We start from the raw sequence: 27,627 nt of genomic DNA, 5'->3' as shown, positions 1-27,627 counted from the left end.
TGTCACCAGCTGGTTCACAGACCAGACCAGACCAGGGAACAAAAGGAGCACGGCCCTGTGGTTATATCTGATGTGATTTGAGCCCTAAAGTTGAGTGGTTGCATTAACTCTAAGTTCTCAGCACTATGGTTCGGGACTTTGCAATGATCTCGACTTTCCAGGTGAGCAGCTGGATTTTTTTCCCCCCCAAATAAGCTTTTTCAATCATTGCATTGCACAGAGGATGCAATAGTTACACAAAAGGTCTTCCCCCGTTTTCTGCCTGCAGCGTTAGGTGGCGGCAGTTACAACAGGCAGCACACGCGCACCCCATAGTTACAGCAGCAGGTGCCAGCACGCAGTCCTCCTCTGCCACCCAAACCAAGAGCCTCAGGACCTGCGTGCCAAGACCTGCTATCTCTGCAGCTCCGTACATGGCCAGGGCTCGCAGGCGCCACGGGCACACGGTCGCTCCCGCCACCGCTCACTATTTGGTAACTAGGAAGCTGTCTGGGAAGTGAACAGCTTTGTTAGATTGGGTCTGCCTGTTCTGTACTTAGAGAGAATACCTGTCAAAAGAAGTGTTAAGTTTCACAAATCCCCAGTTTTGGAATCTGAGATAATGACAAAGAGCAGGGACTTGACAACGTGGCTGTGACAGTGTGACTAGTCTGCATGCTAAGATTTTTTAGTGGAACAGATGAAATCTGTGCTGGATTCTGAATCAAGAATTTATTCAGGCAAAATAACGGCTGAAAAAAGGACTTAACGTTAATTTTCAGGGCTTGTATGCCTTCAGGTTTGTTTGCTTGAATATATTTTTGGAAGGTAATATTAGGTGCTAAGAGAAAGTTACAGCAAAGCTCGTGACTAATGGATAAGATGCAGTGCGTGCTGTAATGCTGCTAGAAAAATACTGATGCAGTTAATTTGTATCAAAGAGATAAAATAGCACCAACGTTTTTGCCAAAAATGGAAAGACTTTAAAGTTTTTCACATCCCACCTTGGTAGCATTTTGGAGGATATCTCTAACTAATAGCTACACAAATAATCGCAGATTACAGTGTCATACAACTCCATTAACTAGGTGAAGGGAAAATAGCAACATTTTCATTTTAATGAGATGTCAACTCTCTCCCTCTCTGTACCATGCATCTTAATGTACCTTGCTGTCTGCACTGACTTGGGGCTCCAAGGCTTTGTCATTTCTTGGCAATTCCTTTCTCTAATTTCTTCTGACACATGGTGCTTAAATCCACAAGAAATGTGAGGTGAGGCAGAGAGGATTCCTGCAGACTGCTGCACCATAAGAGGAGCACTCATTTGCATTATTCATTAGATAAAGGCACTGATTTGCATCTCATTTTGGTCGTCTCCATTTCCAGGCAGAGGATGTAGAGAATTCTCAAGATTGCTAAATTTTTATGATATTAATAGTGTTCATTTGGGAGTAAGTCACCATTGTCTGCTGCCCTGTATTTTGTCCAAGCTTACCTTAAATACCTACAAAAGCGACATTCATTCTTTCCTTTTATAACAAACGGCAGATATCTACTGCATAGTAAAGATGTATTAATTTATTATTACAATTTTAAAAGTATTTTTATATAAGGCATAATTCTGTACTCGGTCATTATTTGTAATTATATTATTATGATCTGTTTTCTATTTTTCTAAGGCTGTGGTTTCAATGTAAAAGCTACAAGGGTTGTGTGTAATCTGACAGTATCTAAAATATTTTTTAAACTTTCAGGATTCTGAAACAGTAGAATTAAGAATTATAGAATTCTTAAGAATTTTACAAGTCTTCTATTAAATAACATGGCTGCTGAGAAAAGAAAGAAATAGAAAAACCCTGAATAACTTTCAGCCCTGTTTTCTTCTTTTCTAAGGTTTATTAACTAGTTTCCATTATGCTTAGCATTAATATTTTATTCAGAAAGGCATATTACAAAAAGGAGGTGATATCACTGTTCTATTCACAGTGCATTATGTGGTTTTTAATTTTTTTTTTTTAAGCACTATTTAGTTCTTTCATCCCATTATTAAATATAGCAAATGATCTTCCTGGGGAAATTAAGAATTCTTAAAAAAAAAAAAAAAAAAAAAAAAACCACACACACACAACCAGGTGTCATTATTTAGTACATGCATTTTGACAAAATAGACACTTGGGCAATGCTACTCAGATGCTATTCCCTGAACCATCATTTACCTCCTAGGACAGCAAATGGCAAAAACAAATGGTGGGTTATTGGGATTCCTAAAGCCATCAGTTAAGTTTGGTACTTCACTGCGCCAGACATTATACAGAATTGAAGGAAGATATTGTCCCCATGATTTACAGTATAATTTGAAACACAAATATAAAAAGTAACAAAAAGGAAGGGACCAGAAGGCTGCCTTTAGCAAGATGGCATGCCCACTTTGATGATGATGCATTATTTTTATTTTAAATTACATCCTGATTCTATGACTGACATGCCATCTTGCTTTCCTTAGTTGTCTGATTTTTTTAGGGGTGTCACATTGAACAAGCGCGTTCAAAGGAATCTCTGTCTTGGGAAATACTCAAAACCTGACTGGACATGGTCCCAGGCAACCTGCTCCAGTTAACCCTGCTTGAGCAGGGGTGTTGGACCAGATGATTTCTGGAGGTGCCTGCTAGCTCCAACTATTCTGTCATTATGTGATTTTTGGGATGGGGTTAGAAGATGGAAAGGGTTATGGCCTTGAGAAGCAGTTGGTCAGGACCTTTCACGTGTAAGCAGCTTTATGGCAGAAAATACAATGCCCATGTCGTATGAAAATGAGACTGGTTTACTCTAGGACCCTGACTAACATGCAACTTATAATTGAGTTTGCCACAAGTGAGTAGCACAGATGAATCTAAAACATCTAAACATATCATATCAGTGATGCACTGATTATACTAAAAACAGTTGTTGTCAGTAGTAGAAGATGCCATATGGCTCTCTTTCACTACCAAGGTCAAAATATTATTAGGAAGAAGCTTAAATACATGGACAATACATGGACACAAATGAGGAATTAATAGATCTGGCTCTTATCCAACCTCAGTGTTCATACAAACCCTATAGTTCTTGGGCACTGTAGGGTCGCTATCCAGATTTTCCCAGAACATACAGAGTCAAGTACTGTGATACCTGAGGACAAACCAAAGCAGCTGGTACAAGGTTGCATTGCACCAGTGCAAGCAACTTAGCTCTGTGAAACATGCCCTGATTGCGTTTGGACAGTTTGCGAATGGAAAAGAAAGTATAAATTCCACTGAGCACAAAATAGGGGGAGAACATGAGACACAAATAAAATAAGATTCAGTTCCGCACAAGGGCAGGATTGGGTTTGAGCCTATATAGGATACAGGTGAGCTTTTCACATGAATGGAAACGTGAGTTAAACTGCCACTAATTGCAATGAATTTGTTGAAAGTCTTCTAAAGTTTCTACAGCCTTTTCCTTTTCTTATTTGGGAACAGACAAAATAATATTAGAAGTTTTGCAGTGCCATGACCAAGATGTTACCTCACATCTTGTTGCCTTACAATTTCAGAATCTTGCCCATTTACAATTGTTATTAGGGACTCAGTTCAATCTTTAATATTTTTGCAGAAATTACTTATTCCCGTCCTTCATTGCACAGCCTGGTAGTACTGCTACATTTATAAGATCTTTTGGCATTTCTGTTTAAAACTTTGTTTGACACTCTTCCAGGTTGCATCATGCTGAAGCATAGCAGAAAAGGAACTTACATTATTTTAAATTGTTATTATCAACAAAAAGTAGTCATCCCAAACATAGGGTTCTGTCAGTTTGAGTTATATGCTTTTGCCATGCTTTTTGCTTTGAAAAATATACACATCTGAAGTTACTAAGTGTGCCAGGTAGGCCAGATGCTGTCCTTCAGAAATAAAAATTGTCTAAACTGACGCTATGATGATCTGGGTTACAGAAAAGCAGTAAAATTTCTGCCAGACTTAGAATATCTTCCTTGGAACGCTGGGTCCCACTGTGCTGATCCTACTGTCAGCAAGGGTTTGCAGATCCTCAATTATGAAACACCTTGTCACTGTTCCTCCAATAGCTTGCTCACTCTCTGATGTTACCCTAAGTTTGTTGGGGTACTTATTTCCAGTTTTGAAATACAGAATGGGTTTCCTAATTGTTTTCTTAGCCAAAGGGCTCTGGACAGTCCTTCTGTACAACTCAGAATAGCTATTCTGAAGCATGTTGTGAGAGCAGTAGATAATCCAAAGGCTTTTGCACAATGGATTATTCTAAACGATATTTACCCCTCAAAAACATCCTTGGTTAGCGCAAAGTGAATACAGCAGCTGTTCAACATTTATTTTTATCTTTACTCTTCAATAGATGGTAGACCTCTGCCTCTTTTGGGGCTTGCTCCTGTATCCCTAATGGGTTGACCGCACAGCTCTGCCTTATCATTACAAACCAACTAGTCTGTCTGCCACAGGCTTCTCTGTGCCCTGAGCTTCACCTATATACATTTGGAGTAAATCCACAGAAGTCACTCCGGAAGTTCCTAGGTTCTGGTTTGGATATCCAGTGTTGCCTTGGCCATGTAGCATAGCTGGAAAGCAGCAGAGGATTTTTCCTGGCACAGGAAAATTCCCCAAGTGCAAAGGATTGGCAAAGCCAGTTCAGCACCATCTGTTCTTTGATCCTCCCCCATATCAGAAGCACGTTGAGGAGAGACACCACACCAGAGGCAGGAGGGTGTGGAACAGACCTAATAAAACCCTTCCAGATGGCCAGTACACTGGGACATGTGTGACCAGTATGAATTAGGGCAGTCCTTAGGATGCTCCAAATTATGTCTAGATCCGTTTCAAGTCTTAACCAGGATGAGATGCTTGGTGGGTCTACTTTTCTCCCTCTTCATTTGTGATGAGCGTAAACTGAGAACTAAAACAGGCACATTCACTCCACATTGTGGATAACAAGTTTTACAATATATTCATCCTTGAAAACGTGAAGCTGTGTTTCATGTAAGCTTTAAGAATGGGAATTAAAATGCAACTGTCAACCTAGTGGGTCATGCCAGACCCACTTAGTCTTAGGTGCTTCCTGACAGTATGAAAACCCAGTCTTTTGCTGCACAGATGACCTGACAGGATACAGCCCTCCTAACATGTCTCACTGTAATTACCGAAAACTTACCCTCATGTGTTCATCCCACATGTGTGAAATTCTGAAAGCTGAATCAAATTAAATTCCAAATATATTTTCAGTTTACACTGAGAGATGCCATCATTTCAGCGGGTCTGAGATAAAATGAGTATTGTTTTCCTTCAGACAGCACGAACAACACTGCAAGGAGATTACATCTGTTTCAAGAGGAAAATGCTATATTTATGCCTTTTTGTAAACTAGCCAATGGCTAATGGACAGGAAGTCTTTCAGAAAGTTTTACAAACGTTCATAATGTTCCCGAGTACTAGGGTGTGCATTTACATCTCAGATTTAACTGGGGGTGAGGGAGGGAGGGAAGGAATTTATGCAGGCACATAGCTCATTGTTCACTAAATATCTCAGAAGGATCAAAAGCACAAGTCTTTCCAGCTAAGATTAGCATCATCTTAAGCTTAAAATACTCTTTTCTGATGTTCCTTTTCAGTTCAGTGTTGCTTTCTGCTCTTTGGAGCAGACCAAACTGTTTGTAGAAGTGTTCTGGCAATAAATATGAAGATGACCTTCTGTAGAAGGAGGACTCATATGCGTAACTACAAAGGCTGACAGAAATCCTATAGATGCTAACTAATCTAAATTACAAGGGCCAGAAATGAAGATGTACAGTGGTAGCTGATCATGCTATAGTGTCTCATCATAAGCTGAAGAACCAAGCAAAGTTGGAAGACTACTCTGGTATTTGCAATTTCTAATGACTTTTGTTGTACTTAATATTTGTGTAAGGGATTAAATATGCGATATGGGTACTCCCTAAAACTTTTAAAATCCTTTGAATCAAGTGTGATGTCTACTGTGATCATTCAATTCATTTGAAGTTTCTGTTGAAATATCTTAGAATTTTCAGAAACATTTCATGAATGAAAGGAAACTCCTGCCTCTTATCTCACACAAAGCTCCCTGAATGAGTTGGCATCCTTCCCACATTACTGGATTGCTTCTACAGTCTTTCATATGCAAACTCTTAACAAACATTGTGATTAAGGATTCTCCTGGAGGAAAATAATAGGAGAAAATGATGGGAAACCATAATTCATCTCCTTTACTTTCTCACTGCTTGCTTTAAGTACCTTTAAAAGAATTAAAGGCATTTGTAGAGCTTTAGAGGCTATACTTGATATCTCAGAGCATGGAAGTTCCTGGTTTCATACATAATTCTTGAAGGGAAGAGAGGGGGAAAAAAAGAAGTCACTGCAGTAGCTTTCAAGGAGTAGCTCTACATTTGCCATATCAGCTAAATTTAACAGATTACTGTTACAACTCAAGTATTCCAGTAAGTCAAAAGAGTTGATGGTGCTGTTATAATAGCTTAATGTACTTTCTGTGTATTTTTGTGCTTCGTATTTCTCATGTGTCTCCTTCTCCAGCTAAGCAGTCAAGCCTTTTCAGATTCTCTTTGCCTAAAAATCTTTCCATGCCTCTACTCATTTTTCTCACTTATCTTCAGAAGGGAATCAGTTCTCCAAATATCAAAATAGTGCAAGAATAACCAGCAGTAACAATGTCTAAGAAATTGTTAGGAGTCTGCACAGGAAGTCAGGCTGAGGATAATACTACATTCTACAGTGGCCCTTAAAAGATATAATTTGCATAACTTTGTCAAGACTAAGTGTGTAATTGGTTGATTCTTGAGCAAGCTGTTTCTATGTTGCCATTATAGTAACTATTTATAAACCATACTATTTTAGAGCACTTGTATTTAAGATGCTGTCCAAACATCCAGATAATCCCTTCTCCCCAAACTCAAGCTCTAATTTTAAAAAAGGAGACAACAGGTATGGGCAGGTTGTAGAGCACAAAGAAACAGAAAGGCAACAGTAGTCAGCATGACAGACAGGAGTCATAATATAGCACATCATTAATATTTAGTGTCAAATGTTCGTGAGACATCACTGCAAGAGAGATTTTTATTTATGGAGAGAAACTTAAGGAGATTAATGATCTGTTTTTACTAGTGTTCATAGTGAGCTCCTCCCAAGTGTTAAAGGCAGGACAGGGGAAAGCACAATGGTGCTTGTGTAATAAGTAACTAATAAAACAGTACAAGTAAGGAGTCTTGTTACCACACAGTGATATGAGGCAGGAGTTGATTTCTCAACATTGAAAAAGATATTACGAGTGGCTGTGAAAGGCTTTGACAGTGAGGAGAAGCAGCATGTTTGATGAGATAGCGAAGGGAGGCTGGTGACGGTGGGTGAGGTGGTGGGAGGGTGAGGGGGCTGGAGCAACAAGCTTGAAAACTGGTCCTCACAGCAGCAGTCTGGATGGTTACCAACAGGGCAAAATTGCATTTGTCAAGGCCAGAGGAAAGGTCATTGCCATAATCAAGACATGATGCAGCAAAAGCCTGAATGAGAGTTTAAGTCTGAAGACAGATAGAAAAGGCCATATCGCAGTGACATAATAGGGATGTAGCGTGGAAACTATAAATCACCTAGCAAAGCTGGCATGCTCTCAGTAAGGTCAGCGAGCCTTGTGCTGCCACAACTACGTGGCTGCTGGGACCCAAGCTACTGAGATTATATCTCAGGCACACCTAAACTACAGATTTATAGCTTAGTCAGGTAACTGTTTCGTGGAATTAAGGACAGTGTAAACCTACATAGCCTAAGTGCGACTTCCCAAATTAATTCACCTGACAGACAAAAAGTGCAGTTGATATTGCTTGCTCGTAAGTCTTTCTGTGCAGACTGCATCCCACAATTTTGTTTTTTTTTTTTCTTCATTTGCAGTCCTTGCTTTTGACTTAGTTTTCAGATTCTGTAATTTATAGTCTCTTCCCCATTGCTGATGATTGTCCTACAATGATTCTTTCTCCTTCCCCACTTCCATAGAGAGATTTCACATTTTCAGCTGAGGGTCAAGTTCTCCTTTTTCTTCCATCTTGTTAGGGAAGAGTGTTTTGTTATCATAAAAAACAGATGGTCAGTGATGACATGCAGTGAGAGGATTAACATACTCAAAGGAATAGACCTGTCTGTTGAATCCATAGTTTTTATACATTTCTGATAAAAGGTATCACCTTTGAGACATACTGTGATTTTCTTCTTGCCTTGGCATGGCAGATTTTCCATGACTTTAATTCAGGGCAGTTACATGTATGAGGGTTTCAGATAACTACTTTTCAAAGCATATACTAGTCATTCTCATGCTTAAAACGTGCGGCAGCCTCCCTTGTATCTAGCTGACAGTGCTGCGTGTCCCAGCTTACTGCATCCAGAGACTCAGGCTCTGAGGGCGGATGAAACAGCAGCATTGGGTGTTGCAGTGATGAATACATGTTTTTTTGGATCAAAGCATAATAGTAGATTCCAATAAAACACCTCAGCATCGTATCAGCATAAAAATTCAACAAGGTCAGGCTGTAGGATTTGGGAAGACTGGAGATTTTTACATCTATTCAGAAACAATTCACAATGGGCACCTAGCACAAGAATAGCTGCCTTTACAGAAAGGCAAAGGCTGATTTGATGCACATTTCTTTCATTTGCAATCCCCACTGACCAGAGGACTTGGTCATCCCATGAAATACAGGGGCTTGGACACAAATACTATGACTCCACTGTATAACAAGTATCTTGCCCCACCATATCTCACAGAAGCGAGATGGATCTGTATATTCATTTGCAGGGGAGCTGTTGCAGGGAGTGGTGCAGGGAGAAATGACTTAGCAGCTGCAACTGTTGTACCCCCATTCCCCACTAGCATCGTGGCAAAAATAACAGGGCCCTGGGGCATTACAGACCCCGATGGCTAGTTTCAAGTTGGTGCAATCAGTTATCACTAGCAACACTTTAACAGTGCCTATCACGGAGTTGTCTGGCAGTCTTAGTCTGCAGTGGAGCAGGTTCCTCTTTTCCCATCGTAGGCCCAAACCACTGGATGTGCTTACAACAAATAATTTTATATGAATGATAATGTTTGAGAGCTTTACAGTGATCTTAGTTGTTAAACATGGGGAGTATGAATAGGAAAAAAACAGAATCCAAAACGCTCCTAAAAAAATAGTGACAGAAACCTAGCAAAGTACCATAGCAAAAACTTGCAATGTCTTTGCTATATGTCTATAATATCCTTATATTGGATTTTTGTGAATGGCCAGGTTACAATATTTTCTTTCAGGCTGTTTTATCTACTTGTGATGGCATTTTCAATCTGTTGTTAGTTTCGTAACTGCCAGATATTAAATCTTTGAAGCAAAAAATTAAAGCAAGTGTAACGTGCTTGATTGTGTAAAATAAGACCAATCTAAATGCCTATATAAACTTGCTAAACATTAACAGTTAATGAGTTTACAAGAGAAGAGGGCTGCATTTATTACACAGTATTTCTCCACAGAATGAGAGATTTAATGACCGAAAGGAAAGTAAAATTTAGTAGCTAGCCTCAAACCATTCCTCACTAGTTCTGAAAGTTCATGTTTTTACAGCTCAGACCCCATTGAGAATATTCTGCTTGGCACTAGCTAAACCAGGGATTTCTGTTGTCTTAATCTGCAGTGATGTGGAGCAGGGCTAAAATAACTTGGTGGGGGGGAAGAGAGAGCTGTGAACACTCGAATTATGCCCATGTTTGCTGCATTCCTAGCTTAAGGAGTCGCAAATGGCCCTCACAACTGCATCTCTACATCCACTGAACCCAATATAAATATACTTTTTGGATTCTCTTATTTCCCCTGTTATTTGTCCCATCTCCCTCATTTCCCTTAATTTCATCCATATGGATTTCAGTCCTTAAAGTGCTTCCTTTCTTTGGAAGATGCGCAACAACTTCACAGACCAATATAAAGAAAGAAAACTCAGCTGCAGAAGAGTTAAATGTAATGACTGAATATTGCGAGTATTGCAGCAAAATGTTAGATTTCTATCGAGAACATGTATTTGGGGTTTAGGGGTTTTATCTCCATTTTATCTGCTTTAGACCAGCTTGAGGCTGACTCTTCTCTAGACTGCTGCAGAGGAGGGAACATGCAAGAAACCCTTTCCTTTTCTATTACTCTAAAAGCTTAGGCAAAAAGCTCAGTCCGCATTTGACAAGACAGTGACTCTTTCCTAACAGCCACAAAGAAGGCACACAAACCAGTCCCCCTATCCACCTCCCCACAAAAAAACACCACACCACAAGAACGAACCGTGATCCCGCTGTTTTTCTGCGGATCTGGCATTTTAGGATGCTGAGCAATTATAGGGGTATGTTTATAAACATCATTATAAAAAAAAGTGTGTCTTTCAGGAGACTAAATTCAAGGGTCTCATTCATCAATTTTAAATGAGAGGTGCAGGACTGCAGGGTCAAAGTTATGTGTTTATGCTGTTGCCGTTTTGAAAATGCCAAGAGAGAGATTTTCACTGTAACTCCACTTTGCCCAGGGGAAACGCCTGCTGCATTTTCTTTTTGAATTAAAATGGACACTGTGAAAAAGCACTGTTTTATGAGAGGAAGGAGTTTGCACTGTGGCCTGATCTAAAATAATTATAATTGTGGGGAAGTATTTTTCCAAGTATACTCTCTTTTCCTAATGAAACCCATAGAAATGCCTCATTTTCTGGTTATTGCCAAAGTGTATTTCAAACTCCTGTAGAAATGCTTGATTGTAATTTCATTAGAATTCCATTTCTTCAGGCTATACAGGTGCAATGAAAAGAAGAAATAAAATTAATTAAAACCACGGACATGTTTACATCCACCAGGTGTCATAAAAGTTACAGGCAGAGATATTTTTCAAGTAATTAAGCAGACAGTTCTGTTTTTTCTGATGAGTTATTGGTCTTCCCTCTTTAATCTGTGTCAAAGATTTCATCACCGAGCTATTGTCAGATGATGGGATTATTCTTTAGATCAGCATTTTCCATTTGCGCCGCAGCATGTTAATCGAAATCAGATCATTGCTGCAAAGAAGTAGTGACATGCAGTCGGCACATTTCCAAAGACAGGCTTCATATGCCAAGGTCTGTCCATAATTTAGGCTAAAAAGGGGATAACACAATCTTCAGTTTAACCATATGTGGCTTAAATAACTTGAGTGTTTATTCAAGGCATGAAGCAGCTTCTGCATATGGAGCTCAGTTCTGAGGGCAGCATTTCAGATTCATACGTGTTGACGCTGGTTACGTTAAGCTTCCCCCCCCCCCCCATTTTGTTTCTGTTTTGCAGGAGTTTGTCCTCTGACCAAGTTGAAATAATCAGTAGTTTACCTGAGGACATGCAAATTGTCACGGTCTCATCCTGAGGCAAAACCGTACCTAAGTTGTAACGGTGGTATTTTCTGTTCCCCTCCTTCTTTCTTCCAGTGCTGCTTTAGAGTCAGAGTTTTGGCCATTTAGCTTCTCTGCATTGGGGGTGGATATAAATGTCTTTGTTCTTCTCTTTTGGCTTCCAATACCATGAAAATACAGCACCCCTATGCATACAGTAGTGTAGCTAAGGAGGAGCAGCAGCACCTCCGGTGCACATTGCGCCCAGACACAGCAGAGCCCATCCGTGGTGCCCCAAGTGCAGGGCCAACCCCCTTATATCGGCTCAGCAGGAGGAGACTGCCTGTCCATTGTGCCCCTGGGACATAGCCACAATGCTGTTTCTCCTCCGCGTGGGGCTTGCGGAAGAGCCCCGAGAACCCAGTGTTTTTAGGGACACTGAGAACCCACAGCTCTGTCGAACTTTACTAAAAACTACAGCTGTTCTACACTTCTGATGACAGCATTTTCACATGAACAGTGTTTTCCACCCCACATCTAAGAGAACAGGCCCGATTCTGCGTTGTTGTGTAACCTCACGTAGCGAGTTACACCAAACTAGTTGGTAACAGTTCCTTTTCTGCATGTTGGTGTTTTAGAGTCCTCTTGCAGGCACATGGTATTGATATAATTAAAATTACTTCCAAGTAGTGGATAATCAGGTCCACTATGCTTTCCTAGCTAGGAAAAGTAATTAGTCAATTTTCATTTTCCTTTCCTGTTTGAATTATTTTGTATCTCTCAATCACTATTGATCAGAATTTTCTTATGGGGGAAAAAAGTGTGCGTCACTCTGTGTCAACAGAAGGAGTCAAGGTAAAATTGTTTTGTCAAATATGGAACAATCTAAGTCAGCCACGCTAATCGTATTCGGTTGCAAATGTCTGTAGCAACAAGCATACTTGCAGCAAAAAATAATTTAGAGTGTTTTTGTCAGAATCATAATACTTATTGTGGAGTTCTATTTAGAATTAGTACTATCTCTGAGCATATGTTTTTCTTTGTTTTTACTTAATACTCCAATTTTATTGACTTTATATCATTTTAATTAGGTTTCCTTTCATAATATTGTAATATTCTCCTGCTTGCAAAGTTATCCCTTGCAAGGTCATCTCTGCTAGATGACTAATGCGTTTGACTAAAATGCACAAATAAAATATGATAGTCACATTAAAGCATATGGGACTGTGGTGAGAAGAACAACTCAGTCCAAGCTTAAAAAAAGGGAAGAGAAAGAAGAGGGGGGAGAAAAAAAGAAAAAAAAAAACACACACACACAGCAAAACCTTGGAGTTGAAAGATAAAGTCATACACTTCTAGAACCAAATCCAGCTTGTGTGTACTTTGTGCCTGCTATTCTGGGGCTGAATTTGACCTTTTGAGAGTTGAAAATTGTTTTTGAAACAAAGTTGTTAAGGTTTTTATTCCTTTTTAAATTTTAAATAGCTATTTTATACTCTTTTAATAGTAAATTCTGCTTTCTGTAACAACTAACATAAATCCAGGGAGTCTCCTTTGACCTAAATGGTGCTCCCTTCCATTTCCACTTTGGTATTGTTATGGTCTTTTGCAGTATTCAGGCTTTCAGTTCAACATCATAGGAATAAGTTCCACAGGTATATTTTAAACATATTACTTTTCTGTATCATTGATTTGCCCTATTATTAAGGCAAAAAAAAAAAAACCCACATCATTTACAATTTTTGTGCAAGTCATACTATGTTGTTGCCCTTCTCTCCTCTCCAAACAACACCAAGCTCCCATTTATTCCTCATATGGAAGTCAGTGCAGACATTTAATCATTTTCATCACCTGATTTTGATTTTTTTTCCCCCCCGCTATGTTCTATTTCAGGTGCAGTGAACAAAAGTACATTTTAAGTGAGATTACAGTAACTGGGTATGGAGTGCAAACTCAGCATTTTCAGTGTTATTTTCTATCCTTTCTGCATCCTAATATGGTACTTCCCCCCCCCCCCCCAACTTTGAACATTTCTGCTCAACACACATTGTGCTGTCTCTGGGGATCTTCTGTTAACTTGAAGGTCCAGACTTCAGTTTACCATGGAAAATATTTCCAAAATGGTTTGGTAGGCACTGGAACTTTACAAAGCTTAAGTAAAGGCACTCAGAGATTAGTTTTAAATGAAATACAATACAGATATTTTCAAATTGTGTCCAGGAAGAAGCTGTTCTGAGTCAGTTTTATAGCAACTGACATATTACATCTCTTACAGAAGAAGTGTGCTTGTAACATCTTGGAAAATGCTTGGTATGCCAGACAGGTTCTTGTAGAGCATCCACCACCAAGCTCAAATCTTTTACTACTCCTTTAAGAAGCAGGGCAACATTTGGTTAACGTGGACTGCTTTATTACCTAACAACTTGCTAATAAGACATTTAAAGATAATTTTAAAACATGTCTAGTTAGAAGTTCTTTTACTCTTGTGGTAAATACCAACTTTTAGATTTAAGAAAAAAAAAATTAAACTAGGTCTGAATACCTAACTAGCTTGGGAAGTCTACTGCTGTAGTAGCTGCTGTGTGAGCCAGGCTTGCTCTTTAGCTTTGTTTCTCATAGCACACTGCAACCTGCCCTAGCGAGTGTAGGGGCACAGGACAGAGAAGGCAACAAAACCACAAGTATCCTTGAGCCCTGGCAGCTTGGGAATCACCCTCACTACACAGTTGAATCAAACCACTTCCATTTAGGGCACGCAGAACAGTTCTGCAGCTCTGTTATCACCAGCACAAGTAATAACACAGTGTCAAACACACAGTTTCTCCCTGCCAAGCTTTCTCCTCCAGCATCCCGCAGCACTGCTGGCTGGGAACACTCCCAGCAGCAGCGCACACTCCAACACATACAGCAGAATTCAGCACACTCCAGCTCTCACAGGTGATCATAACAACAGAAATAAACATACTAGTTATCCATAAAATCCTAGAAAGCACCCAAGACTGATAAGGAAGCTTCTACTTCTTTTGTCTCTTATCTGAAACTTACCTTACTCAGAAGCAGCCAGAAGTCATCAAAGCCTACTAGCCCTTCAGCAGCTCCTGTAGACTACATTGGACATGCTCGCTTAAGTTCTTAGTTGACAGATGAACACCATCACCAGTCTTAATTGGGTAATTTTGTGGGGAGTCTCCAATAGAGCAATCATCCACATGCAGTTAACACCTCATTCCTGAAAGCTGGGTAGGTAGTGAGAAAAAGCTTTCACTATTGCTCTCAGAAAGAAAAGAAGTGAACCTAAAAATGAGTTGAAAAAAATACAGATTATGATACTCACAATTTAATTATTCAGAAATTGCAAATTCTACCAGTTATCACACTTTTACATTAGAGAAATATTTTTGTGCACTGTATTTTTAGACTTAAAATGTTTTTAGAAGTTACCACCTAGTGTTGCAATTACATGTGATTTGAAGAATACCTCTATTCTGAAGGATAATGCCTACTTAAAAAAAGTTAAACTAAAAACAGAGTGGTAGCACCTGAGAAAGATATAGGTGGAAAAAAGACTCAATAAATAAAACCAGGAGTGCAAGTCCATCATCAGTGGATATCTGGAGTGGGATTTCTGATGTTTTCTTAGTAAAAGATACCTTAATTCCTTTAAAAACTTTATATGGTAAGAATACAAAGGCATAAAGAAATAGGTGTCTCAGAATAACCCACTAAAGCTTAACAGCTAACTAAGTCATGCTGTTTGTACCTGTCCCCAGCCCACTCTTTCCCTGGCCCACATACGTGTTTTTTCCTAGGTAGAAATTCACTGAATTTTTACATAGCCATTAGGCAATTATGTATGATTACCAGCATGGCAGAAACAAGTTAGTTCTGTTTAAGTAAACTTTTGCACTATAATTTGCTTAGTGAGAATAAAAGAAAAGAGTAAAAATTGTAACCTATCAGTGGCTAAACCTAACAAAGAGGAGCTGTACGAGCACAGACAGGGAAACAAGCAGTGTTTTGCATTTCTGTGGGAAATGTCCTTTCTATCTTCTGTTTTCTTGGGAAAACAGCTTTTGTAGTTGATCATAAAGGTGAGATAGAAGCCATTACTTCCAGGAATGAAGCCTGAATCTATACAAACATTTCAATACAATGAAGTCTGATCTGATGAAGAAACTGAAGGGAAAGGTGGTAGTCTGTTCCACAGAGTATTTATTGCTATTGTCCTGTCTATCTGCAATCATCTCTGGAGATTTCCTAGTTTCTCAGAACCTAGTATTTTAAGTGTCTCTTAAAACATTGTCATCTTCATCAAGTGGTTAAAGATATCAATTCCTTTCCTACTGTCTCCCTCTTGCCTTGCTCTCTGTTTACTGCCCGTTTTCCCGCAGCAGAGTCCCCACAACAGACTTCCTCACCTGCTTCAGCTTGAGGTCTCGTGGCTTAGCTTAAACTGCAGCTGCAGGTGTGGTCAGCTAAACTCATTAATTTTGCACTGAAGCACTGAAGTAAGCAGTCAGTCTAGTCTGCCAGCTCTGATGTGGGTCACTAACCTCCAGGGAGGAACAGTGACTTCAGTCCCTCCTGCTAGATTCACTGGAGAATAGTTGTCAAAGTCCTTAGTGAGCTGAAAGTGTCATAGTGTCTGGCTCCAGCAGCTTTTCGTGTCTGTTGGTTTTGGCTGGGTGCATTTATCTGAACAAAGCTCCTTCTCTGTTTGTTTGTTTGTTTGTTTTTTAGCATTCATAGAAAGAGGGATCAAATTCTTCCAGCATCGGTTCTACTCTAAATCAAATATTAATTACAAACAGGCTAACACTGGAATATTGAACTTGTGCATTCTGAGCAGAACAGAACAATTTCTCTTCTTCACTCGCTGCTTTATCTGGGCCTTGTGGGAACATCCCAACTGGCCCTTTCAGTTATGCCTATGTGGAACTGAAAGATCTTTTTTTTCCTTTCCCCCAGTTCCTTCAGCAGCTGTGTTGATTTAAATCCATAGACAGTCTTAAATTGCTGCAAGTCCTAGCCCCATTTGTCCCACCTGTGACAAAATATAGTGTTTCACTGGCTGCAGAAACAACTCCCCATCTTTCTTTTGGACATGTTGCTAACCGTTGTCAAAATTTTTTTGTGGCCAAGTCTCTTTTCACATTCAGGCAATGACTTACATTGCTTGCTCTTCCTTTGCACCACAGGCTATCAATGAGTCCTTGTTTTCTGCAACACCATAAGCTTGGGAATGCCTATTCTATGCATTTGCAATTTATTCCTTCTTTTGGACCTTTTGTATCAACAGTAACCCTTGTGCATCCAAAGCAGCAAAACCCAAAGCAGCCAACCCCTGTAGATGCTATGGCTATATACTGTGGCCAATGTCTACCAAAGATCACATCTGCGGGGTGTGAAACACATGGTGTATGTTGGAGACATTTAGAGAAATCATTTTTCTAGTAGCACAGGAGCCCTGGCAGCTGAATAGCTTCCAGTTGTACATACAAGGCTGCAGCTGCATAGTTTTGCTCTTTAAATAAAGCTCAAAATTGCATTTTTAAGGAATGTAGTAAAAAGAAAAGGCTTAACACTGTAAGACAAAATTCCCATGTTTCTTTTCTAGCTGGCTGGTCTTGTACTGTTTCTCCTAGCAAAATGGAGTTTTTTAATGGAGTAGTAGTGATTTGTGCTTCCAGGAAGGTCCTGTCTCAATCAAATGATGACTTTAATTTATAATTGTGCATGACCTTGCTTGCCATGCTGACCTTAACATGCAGGTTTTTATTTGAAACTAACAACACAAGGAAAAGTTTCCTTCCTCATTTTCTCTATTTTTACTTAAAATGAATTTTTGCAATGAAGGATTCCTGGCTTTTTTGGCGTACAGTATAACTGATACTGCTACTTTAGGACTGTATTCTCAGATACTCAGAAATTATGCTTTAGTTTGGGAGCTTCTGTTGAAGTTTATTAGTTAACAGGCTAGAAGTTTGACCTAAGGAGGTTTTATATTCAATCTTATTAAAGCCATCAGTATTTGGGCAACTCAGGATTACCGTGATTGACAGTTCCAAAATACAATGATCTGCTGTGTCTAGCCCATATTATGCTAGAGAATATTTAGATCAATAATAAAGCTATCAGAACTAGAAATCAAATGCAAAATAATTCCCTGGGCTTCCTGTGTATAATGACATTTGCTCTTTTGATGAATAGCTAATGTATTCTTGGACAGTAGAACTGGCAACCCAGCCAAGTCAACTGTATAAATTGCAGAGCTGGGAGAGTGGTATTGCATTTACCGCTATTTACGGTTAACAAACAATACACCATTCAACACATGTTATCTCTGTACTATGAATAGTTCCATTCCTGAAAAGGCAATGTCTAAATAAACTTTAAAACTACTCTTTTAAGAAATTACTGTTTTCTTCAAGGAAATGCTAGCTTGTTTTGTTTGTTTTGAAGTGATAGTATCAAGTTGAAATATAATTACTCTTTAAAAAGGCAAAAATGGTTTCAGCTGCCACGTCTGCTTAATTCTCCCAGCAATTTCCATGATGCCTTTTTTCTCTGTGTTCATTTTCTTGTGTACACTTCTGACAACCCCCCCAAAGAGGAGGCTGACTAAGCAGTGTTCAAGCCTGCACTGGCAGCAACGAAATGGACTATATCTAAAGTATTGTCCTATGTGTATAGATGACAAAATGGGGAAGAAAATAGATGAAAAAAATCCATTAATCTTCTCGTTTTATACAGGTAGCAGGGTTTTTTTTTATCTTTAACAGTAATTGGCTAAAACTGATTCAAATAATCAAGAAGAGATAAATTTGCAAGATGTTTTATATAATTGTTTAAGAACGCCACCATACGAAACAACAAAATGTGCACTGAATTTGAGAAGTTTTATTACTGTGAATTATAATTATTGTCAGCATTTAAAAAAGAATACTAGCTCTGAGATTTTTCTAAGAATGCTGTTGTGCTATGATTTCTTTCCATAGTGGATTCATACCGATTTTAAAAGCATGAGGTATTTCTCATTCCCAAATGACTCTGGCTTTGCCGGAATATGACAGCTATAAGACTGTACAGAGAACTTCTTAGTGTGGAAACTAGTAATTTTTAACAGATGCATCTTTTGATCATGAGGTAGGAAAAGAATATCACAGTAGATAAATTCTTTATAAAATTTACTGTGGTCAGCACTTAATTTTATTTAATACATTTGGACATATAGCTATATTTAATACGGGATGTGCACAAAGATCTGAAATCTTTTTAATACTGAAATGTTTCATACGATATATAAAAATATATACCTAAAGATTAGGTTGAAAGAAATCAAATATTTTTCCCAGTATTTATTTATTGGTTCTTCTTCCTGAGCTTTCCATTTATACATTGGTAGGTACCTAGCAGCTATGAAAGTAATATCAAACTGCAATTGCTTAGAGAGAGTTAGATAAAAAAGTAAGTATATGCATTTCAAAAACAGTAACATACTTTTTGGCTTTGTGAATTTTCAGATGAATATGAATTTTCAAATTAATACTTTTTTTCCCCACTATAAGTGATTGAGTGACTGCAAAAAAATTTAATAGAAACCTCACAAGATAGAATATAGCCCTTAGAGTGACAAATTACATTTCACAAAAATATTAGATTCAGGTATCCCTTGCTTTTCATTACCATAAGTTAAGATTTCCTGAGACTTCTGATTTTAATTTCACAACTGAATTGCATCATCACTGAGTGGCTGGAATTTTCATTTTTCTCAATTCTTGCTAGACTGCAAAGTGCTTTCAGGAAACCACGCAGTATTTCCCCTTCTCTGAGGTAGGACAGTAGTGGATTTCTCACTGCTGCTTTATGATTCTGTCTCTGCAGCACTAAATGGATCTGTACAGTATCTGACATAATAAGGCTTGAGTCTTCACTGAGACTTCCAAGCAGAAAACCAGAAATTGTGAATAGTAACAATGATTATCTCTATGGAAATTGCATCCATTGGGAAAAAATGGTGATCTGGGCTCCACTGAAATGAAAGGCAGAATTCCCATGGGGAACTGCCTTCTCTTTTAGTACATGATAAAACATTAAGTAGAATGCTCTCAGCTGCATTCATCTGTAGATGTGGAGAATAAGTCATTCTGGTGTAGGACAAAAGGCTTTATCTGAGTCCTTTAGATATAGGATGCGCCTACCTCTTACCTGACCTTCTTTCCCTGATAATCTGCACACCAAAAGGGTGACAAGAATAGCAATCACTTACTTCCCTTTCTGTCCCAAACACATATCAAACCTATTAGTGAGGTTGTTGCTTCCTTACTGGGTGAAGAGCAGGCTCCTGTACTGTCTTTTCCTGGGCTCAGCTAGCTCTGGAGAGGAGGGCAGAACAATGACTTTAGAGCTGAGGCTTCATTGAGAGGCATCTTTGCTACTTCCCTCTTGTTCAAGCTCAGATTGTTCCACCATTCAAATAATGCTTTTACATTTGTTGTTGTTTCTTTGTACCCATAATATACAGATATTTTAAAAAAATTAACTCTTTCAGTTTTCATGTAATCGTATGACTAATACCTGCAGTCCAAGACACACTATGCATTAATGCAGCTCTGAGTACCTTTGATGTTTCTGTTAAAATTCCCACTAAACTCTATAAACCATGCTTAAAAATCCTCAACGGCATTGTATACAGTTCCCAAAACAGCGCTTAAATTGAGAGTTAGAATATCACAGAGGAGCAACAAGCATATTCTTCATGACTATGAGAATTTCTAACTTGACCAAAAAAAAAGGATAGAAAGAAAAATAATGTTGCAGTGACTCAAACAAGTCCACAAGAAGAGCAAAGCGTGGCTGCATGTAATCAGAATCAAGCTTCAAATTCTCAGGAGTTCCTGCCATTTGCTCTTCCTTGTAACACCGCACTTTGCAGAATATTGTAAGGTGTATACCCGTTCAGTGCTGTATACCTGCAGTCTGAACAAAATGTGCAGAAAAGCACATTTTCATCATAAATTCACAAAAACAAGCGCACAGTACTTAGATACTATTAAGGTGTTAATGGAAAGCAATTAATAAACAGGAGAAATAGTTTATATAAGCTAGTTTACTTAATATTTAAAATATTTTCCATTTATTTTCTTTTTCATTCAGAAGAACAGGGGACCAGTGGTGATTAGATGATTTCTTCTTTTGCTTCATTGTTTCTCTATTGTTCTGAAGCCATGTACATAAAGGATTAGATTCTTAGCTTATGTAAATTACTGAGCTCAAAATATCCTGAATTATGGGTCCCCATTAAAGACTACAGTTCGCACTACTGTCACTTTCTTACCACAGAATGAAATCCCATTTATTCCCCAATACAGCAAGTGCAAATTTTATCAGGGTGACGGATTATATAAGATAATTTTTTCACTTAAAAATTCTGTTTCAGTTTCACCCATTGATTCATTGTTTCAGAGGACCCATTATCTCTCCAGTTTTCTCTACCATTCCACAAAAGGTCATATTACTGTTTCTGGAACTTTTTGAGGGGAAAAAAAAAATCTCTGATTCTTTTTTTTCAGATCTAAAAAAATATTTTCACAGGTTAAGATTGAAAAGGTTAAGATTGTGCCAGCAGCTCAAATGATTAGCACAGGCTACTTCTGTTTGATTGTTTGTGGAGAGCTAGTGTGGCGTCCTGCACATTTTCAAGTTTTCATTGTAAAGTCTGGCAAAACCAGTGAATTCTTTGCCTGTGAGAAAAGCAGCTTAGTGTCAAAGAATTTTTGCTGATAAGATTTTGTTTTGCTGCTTATGCTGATCAGAACAGCAGAGCTTTAGCAAGGTGGCTAGTAAATAATAGATTTATTTGTACTGCGTACGTTCACTGCTATTACGCATGTAAGGAATGCACTGTCCTTGGCTTCTGGCTTTTTATAATACAGTGTTGGACAAGAACAACTTTGCTAGTAGAAAGACTAGATTGATTTTCATTTTAAGTGTCTAAATATTGTGTGAATCATTCATTTAAAAAGATATCTACATATTTGAGGTTTGGATTATCAACAGGCCTATGATACACACTCGCATTCATGTGTTCAGCATATTCAGGCACCCTCAGATATAAATTTGTCTAGATCAGCTGAACACCGATAACTTACAAAAAGGTTTACATTTTCCTAGCTTTAGGAAATCTCTAAGTTGTATGCAAATTAAAATATCTTTCACATAAAAATGATAAGGATAGATTCAGTCATATGTATTTTTTAAATCTTTTCTGTCTTCAGGCATGATTAGTGAATATTTTTCATTATAATCTAATGTACTTTTCACTGTGATATATTTTTTCTTCCTTTTCACAGGGATAATTGCATTAGAACTCTTAGTTTTCAGTACTTTTCAGATAAGTAAGTACCTAGTCCTTTTATTTTCTAGTTCAACCAAGTAATAAATTGTTAATATCTGAGCATATCGGGAATTGCTGAAACTCAAAACTTGCTTTCATTGCAATTAATTTCTTTCTGATCATTTAAATATTCAAACACGGACGTTTTATCAAAAGTTGTTGGTACAGTTTTGACCTTGCAAACACTGGAGAAGGCCTTGCAGGGAGGCCTGCTGGAGAGGCTAGGCCATCCTAATAGGAGTTTCTGGAGTCATGATGGGTGGCACTTCCCAAAGAGCATAAGAGCTATAGGAGCCTATATCCTTAGGTGTTTATTTGATCCTGGCAGCTCGCAGGCCTTCGAATGGCATGACACACGTCAGCTCTGGAGTGGTGTGGCTGCTGGGCCACAGTGGGGCAACAGCAGAGGCAGCATCCCACCTCAGTCCACCTAGTGTAAGTCCAGACTTGGAAGTTCATTATAGTCCATCAGCATAACTAGATACCCCCTCCCCTTGCCCTTGGTGAGATTTAGCTCACGCCTTGGAAAGTGAGGAAGTCGCTTTGCCCTCCAGGACTAGTAACATGCGCAGGAGGTCATAGGGAGCAGTACAAGTATGCTAGGCAGTGGAGCTCACGGTGCCAGAGGCTCACGGGGCAAGAGGGCCACTGCAACAGTACTGGGCAGAGAGATGCCCCCCTCACCCCACCAGCACCAGTGCTGCCCCATGGGCTGAGGAGGGCTGCAACACTGCTCCTGCTACCTGGGCAGCGGCCTGGGAGCCCAAGCTTCTGCATAAGGAGGTACAGCCCCCAAAGCCCCAGGAAATCCCCAGGAGAATCTATCACAGAAATTTTAACTTACATCTGAGCGGTCACTTAAACTGCACAGGCAACATTTCTTTCTCATCACATTTGACATAAGTGCCTTTGTTGAACCTCTCTTCCCTGACCATCAATGTCAATCTTTGTGGCAGGTTCTTTGCGAGCTATAAACATAAAACCAAGCCCTGGTGTAAAATGGGCATTCTCCTGAGAGAGAGAGAGACGAAGCTGCCAACTGTTCAGTGCCAACTGCTATGGGCATCAAGCAACTGTGTGTCTCTTCTCCAGACACATAGACATGCACTTAAAATATCTAAGCATTCTCGCTGGAAACATATCAGTTGTACATTAGAAATTCATCTTTCATTCCTGCATATTGATAGCTGAGATCTTTAGCATACATCATATTTCATTACACCTCATAGTTGTAACTAAGTTTGAAATACAAAGATTCCTTAGAGCTAAAGAAGTGAAAGAAGAGACTATTACAGGAATTGGGTTTACAAGAAGCTGCTTTATGTACAGTATTATTATTTTCTAGCTATTCGGGTTCACATTCTGCTCTGATTTGCACGAGTTAAATGCAGACTACCATCAATGGCTTAGCAGAATAAGTACAGGTTTACTCATGTTTTATCAACATTTTATCAACATTAGTATTTTTCAGAAATAGCTAATGGTCCTAGTGATCTCCACCATGCTAAGGGTTATCTAAGCACTTAAACAAACTTGCAATCTCAGCTTCAGAAACTGGGGAGTGATGGGAGAGCAGAGAGAGGAAGGGCTGACCAGAACGCAGTGAGCTTTGTGCCTCTATTCCTTATAATGGAACCTAGCCCATCACTTTTACTGGCTACGTCATTTGGTTGCCTAGAGAAAGCGATTCATTTGTCAGAGGGAAAACCATCAGTTAGCAGGATTTCCTACTAATTTCCCTTCATAAACCATTTCTAATTGGGAAGGTTCCAAAAAGAAAAAAAATCTAGACTATGTGAATATCTTTTCCAAGAAAGCTGAGCTACAGAACGGATATCATGCCCAAAAGAAGCTTGAACACTTTCTTCCAATTACATTGTCATCTTCTTACCTCTCTCTCTAAAAACTCTGCAGAAAATTCACTTTAAATGCTGATCTGTCTGAACTTTTCAGTTGACATCTGCATGAATTTGTTCTTTGAAGTTTTGGGTCAGCTTGCTGGCCGCTGCATGTACTTGATCAATTTTAATCTTTTATTTTTCTAGGCTTTTTACTAGTGCTAGATTTCAGCAGTTTTGAAATAGCATGTAAACCCACCAATTTTGTCTGTTATCAATCAAGGGAAACCAGGGAGGGAAAGGAAATGAGAAGCAAAAAAAAGAAAGAAAGAAAGAAAGAAAAAGAACCTTGAGCAAAAGAGCAAGCACTATTATTTTTAGAACAGGCAGCTGCTTCAGACAGTTCACCTAAGGTAGTTTTCTATTTCTCCATAGGACTTGAATTCATTTCTCTCAAGAATTCTGTATTGATCCTCTTTCTTTTCAGAGTTCCTGACCTTCCTCCTTCCCTATCCCAGCCCCGCTGGCATGCTTTCATACAGCTTGGCTAGCTTGGCTGCACTTGCAATTTACATTTCAGCAGGGATACCCTCAACATACTTAATCTACTCATTTGTACCATAACAGCTGAATTGTTTGGAGGTATTTCTGTAGATCTGTTTTTTTAATAGAGGATGTTCTCTATTGAAATAAAAAGTCACGTTGTTTTTGCCACAGTTAAGAAAATCTGGCAAATAAAGGTTCTGGTCTGTCTATAACGATGAAATAGCCCACTGTGTTGTTTTCAGAATGATTTTAAAAAATTTATTTTGAAACTATTTCATGGCAACATATTCGACACTTCATACTCTAGATATAACATTTAAAAAATCAAAATGGAAATAAAATAGTCACTCAGAATGAAAATTATTAGAAGTGGAAACCTTCTTTCATATAAAATTTTAAAATTTTCAGTTTCATGTCCTGATCAGAAACCAGGGTTTGAAATCTCAAATTCCTTCACTAAACAGAACTGCTGCCTTCCATAAAGCACAACTAGAGCTTGCCTGACCCTCCTGTCACAGTCTGTTCCCATTCTCTGTTTACAAGCCGTGCTTCTGCACATCCTGCGCTCCGCTGTCCCCTTCACCATCTGAGAGTCCATCTGGCTATGTTCTGGCTCTAGCATAGAGCAAAGAGGAAAGTATCGCAGAGCCTACTTGAAAAAAGTACAGTTGCAGGGACCCAAAGTGGCAATAGGGCCCGCATGTGAACCGTGCTCTTGGGGGGTCAGCAGGAAAAAAGAGCGCTTGCTGGTACTACCATATAAGAGAGGCAATAAATAAATGAGAACAAAAGGGTGGCTAGGTATTGTGAGAATGGAAGAAAAGAGGAAAGGAGAAGGCTTACTTTCTAGAAATTGAATTTTGTGAAATGGAGCAGGAAAAAATTGAATTTGGGGCTTGCTGATTCTTCAGAGAAGGGAAAGTTTAGTCCACTGTGGAAGTGGAACAGGGACTCTTTCAGTGGCTGAGAAATTGGGAAAAAGTAATTTTTTTCTTTCATGCTATTTGGAGAAGAATAAAAAAACATAAAACTGGTTTTGAAGCATAGTAGAGGAAGTGGAAAAGAGAGCTGTCTGTGGAGACCCTGTAGAGAAGAGCAGAAAAATAATTATTGAAGGGGAAAAATCTTCAATAAAAAAATATATTTTATTATTGTGCTAGGATGTTTCTTGAACTACCATTAGTACCTTTCTGTTCTTGTATTCCACTGCTTTCTCCTCTAGTTGCTATTCCTTTTCTGATTTTTCCTTTGTTTTCCATTGCTCCTCACCCTCTTTCTTTGTAAGTGAGGTTATTATTAACAATTGATTTTTCTCTTGGAATGTAACTACTCAATGATTACCTGTCAGACTTTTTGGTCCTTGGGCCAGGCCAACCTTATCATGTACCTGGTATAATGTGCATAATGCACAGCTGAATTTAAATGATGGATATAATGACTCACAAGGCACCAACCTCAGTGTCATCTGAGAAGAATGTCATGATGAGCATTTCTTGAGAGTCCTTAGGGACTATCTGTCCAATCTCAACTGTTCTGAACCACCACCAGGGAAAAGACAAGGATTTTTTTTCCTTTTCATTTTGAAATGACAGGCAAGCTAAATAAATAAACAATACAAAGTAAATCCCATCCTTAAATATATCTGACACAGAAAGTCAATGAAAGTTGCCTATATTCGTCAAAGGAGGAGCTTATTTTTGGTCACATTTCTTTAGAGATTTCAGACAGATTAATTTCAGTAGTTAGGATTTGTAAAAATAAAAGCTGTGTAAAAGAAGAAATTGTTCGAAGTGTGTCTGTAAGATACATATACTATTTTTATTCCTTAAGGAAAACATACTTCCGTTCCTATTCAAAAACACTGCTGCAGTGCCACCATGTAAACTTTATTTTGCACAGCTGTCTCCAGCCTGAGCACTAGAAAGTGAAACCTTCCTGCCTGCTCTTACCATCCAACATGAATGTGAAGTAAATGAGACTTTTGAAATTCATTTACATAGTAAAATCTTAAAGCATTACTTAATAATCATGGAAATGTACTGTCTCTTCTAAAAAAAATTATGTTGCCTATCTTCAACTGGAATAAATCAGTAAAACTACTGGAAGTGGATGGCACGAGGCTGATTTAGACTGCCTGAGTATCAGCTTATGGTTTTTACTATGACATGATCTTTCTAATTAATAAAGGAGAGATAAATTTACATTGCCTACATTGAACCTGTGCCCAAACATCACTTTCTCTACCACTTAAAGTTCACAGACCACAATCTGAGGTTTTGTGGCTAGAAGACTTTAAGTTTGCCTCTTTTTTTCCCCAGTTTCTGAGTACATCTGCTTTTTGTTCTACTTTGACATTGACATTGTTTTGCTTTAGTCTGAACACACAGGAACAAACAACCTGCTCTGCATAAAACATTTATGTCACCTTTCTCTCCTAAAATTCTCCTAAAATTAGTATTCTTCAGAACAAACCAATATGTTTATACGGCATATAGCATCCTAACTATGACAAGCAAAAAATGGCTACAGTAGGCACACCATTTGAAGCTGATTATATTAATTGCTATTCAGGTCATAGCTTAGATTAATTATTGTGTTTGTGTAGGATGTTCGTTAAGAGGTTTCCTGATTGCTGTTCAGAAGATTGATTACTTGTTACATTTACCTTGTGGTTTCTGCAGGGAAAACATCTTTTAGGCTTCAACATTTGCAAACATACTGAGGCCAGACAGGGCCATTGAAAAGTGAGGATACATACACCTGCCACTTTGAGAAGCCACGGCATACATCTGCATTAATATCAAGCTAGAAAATGGAAAACATATAAAATGGACATTTATTTTAAAGTGCCAGAATCTAGAGATAATAATGTAGCCTTAGGCACTGACATACCTCTAGTAATTACAGTAGAGGAAGAGAAATTAAGAAGCACACAGTTTAAAAAAAAAAAAAGTCAATTGGCAGATATGTGTGCATAAGGAAAATGATCTAGCTCAAAAAAAGAACGTACCTGAGTCACTGCTATACCATTTGCACAATCTGCAAAATTCAGTTTCCTCTTCTTTGAATCTCACCTTTTGACAACAGAGTGATCCAAGCTTTATAGGTAAATATAAGGAATTTTGTGACCATTCTTTTAGAATGTTGCCATTTGGGGGCAGAAGCAGGAATATTAGGCTTCCTGTGGAAAAAAGTACAATGTTCCATTTAGCAGAATCTGAAGATTTTACAGGCATTTATAGGTACATTAGCTTTAAAGGAATCTTAGAATAAACAAATTAGGGGACAGCCTTGGAGCTGGTGAAGGTTAAAGGCAAATGTGAACTGTGAGATTTTCGTTTACCTTCTGTAGCACTTTTGAAATCCATTAATTAACCAGCTGGACACTCAGTCTGTATTTCATGATCTGCTCTTCATTTTTATCCAAACAACAAACACACAATCA

General features: G+C 38.6%; 1 protein-coding gene and 1 long non-coding RNA gene across 7 annotated transcripts in view; one reads left to right on the top strand and one right to left on the bottom strand.

Annotated features, from left to right (window-relative positions):
• LOC138068006 (uncharacterized) overlaps positions 1-14,528 on the bottom strand; it is a 33,316-nt gene extending 18,788 nt beyond the window's left edge. Inside the window, exon 1 of the long non-coding RNA XR_011142517.1 lies at positions 14,448-14,528. This is a non-coding gene — a long non-coding RNA (uncharacterized lncRNA). The remainder of the gene's footprint in view (positions 1-14,447) is intronic.
• Positions 1-27,627, top strand: part of NTNG1 (netrin G1) — a 166,400-nt gene that overhangs the window by 26,451 nt on the left and 112,322 nt on the right. The window lies entirely within an intron of this gene.

This window comes from Struthio camelus, chromosome 8 (assembly GCF_040807025.1).
Source record: "Struthio camelus isolate bStrCam1 chromosome 8, bStrCam1.hap1, whole genome shotgun sequence".
Classification (NCBI taxonomy): Eukaryota; Metazoa; Chordata; class Aves; order Struthioniformes; family Struthionidae; genus Struthio; species Struthio camelus.
The sequence above is the reverse complement of the archived record's forward strand: the minus strand, read 5'-3'. Positions and strand labels throughout refer to the sequence as shown.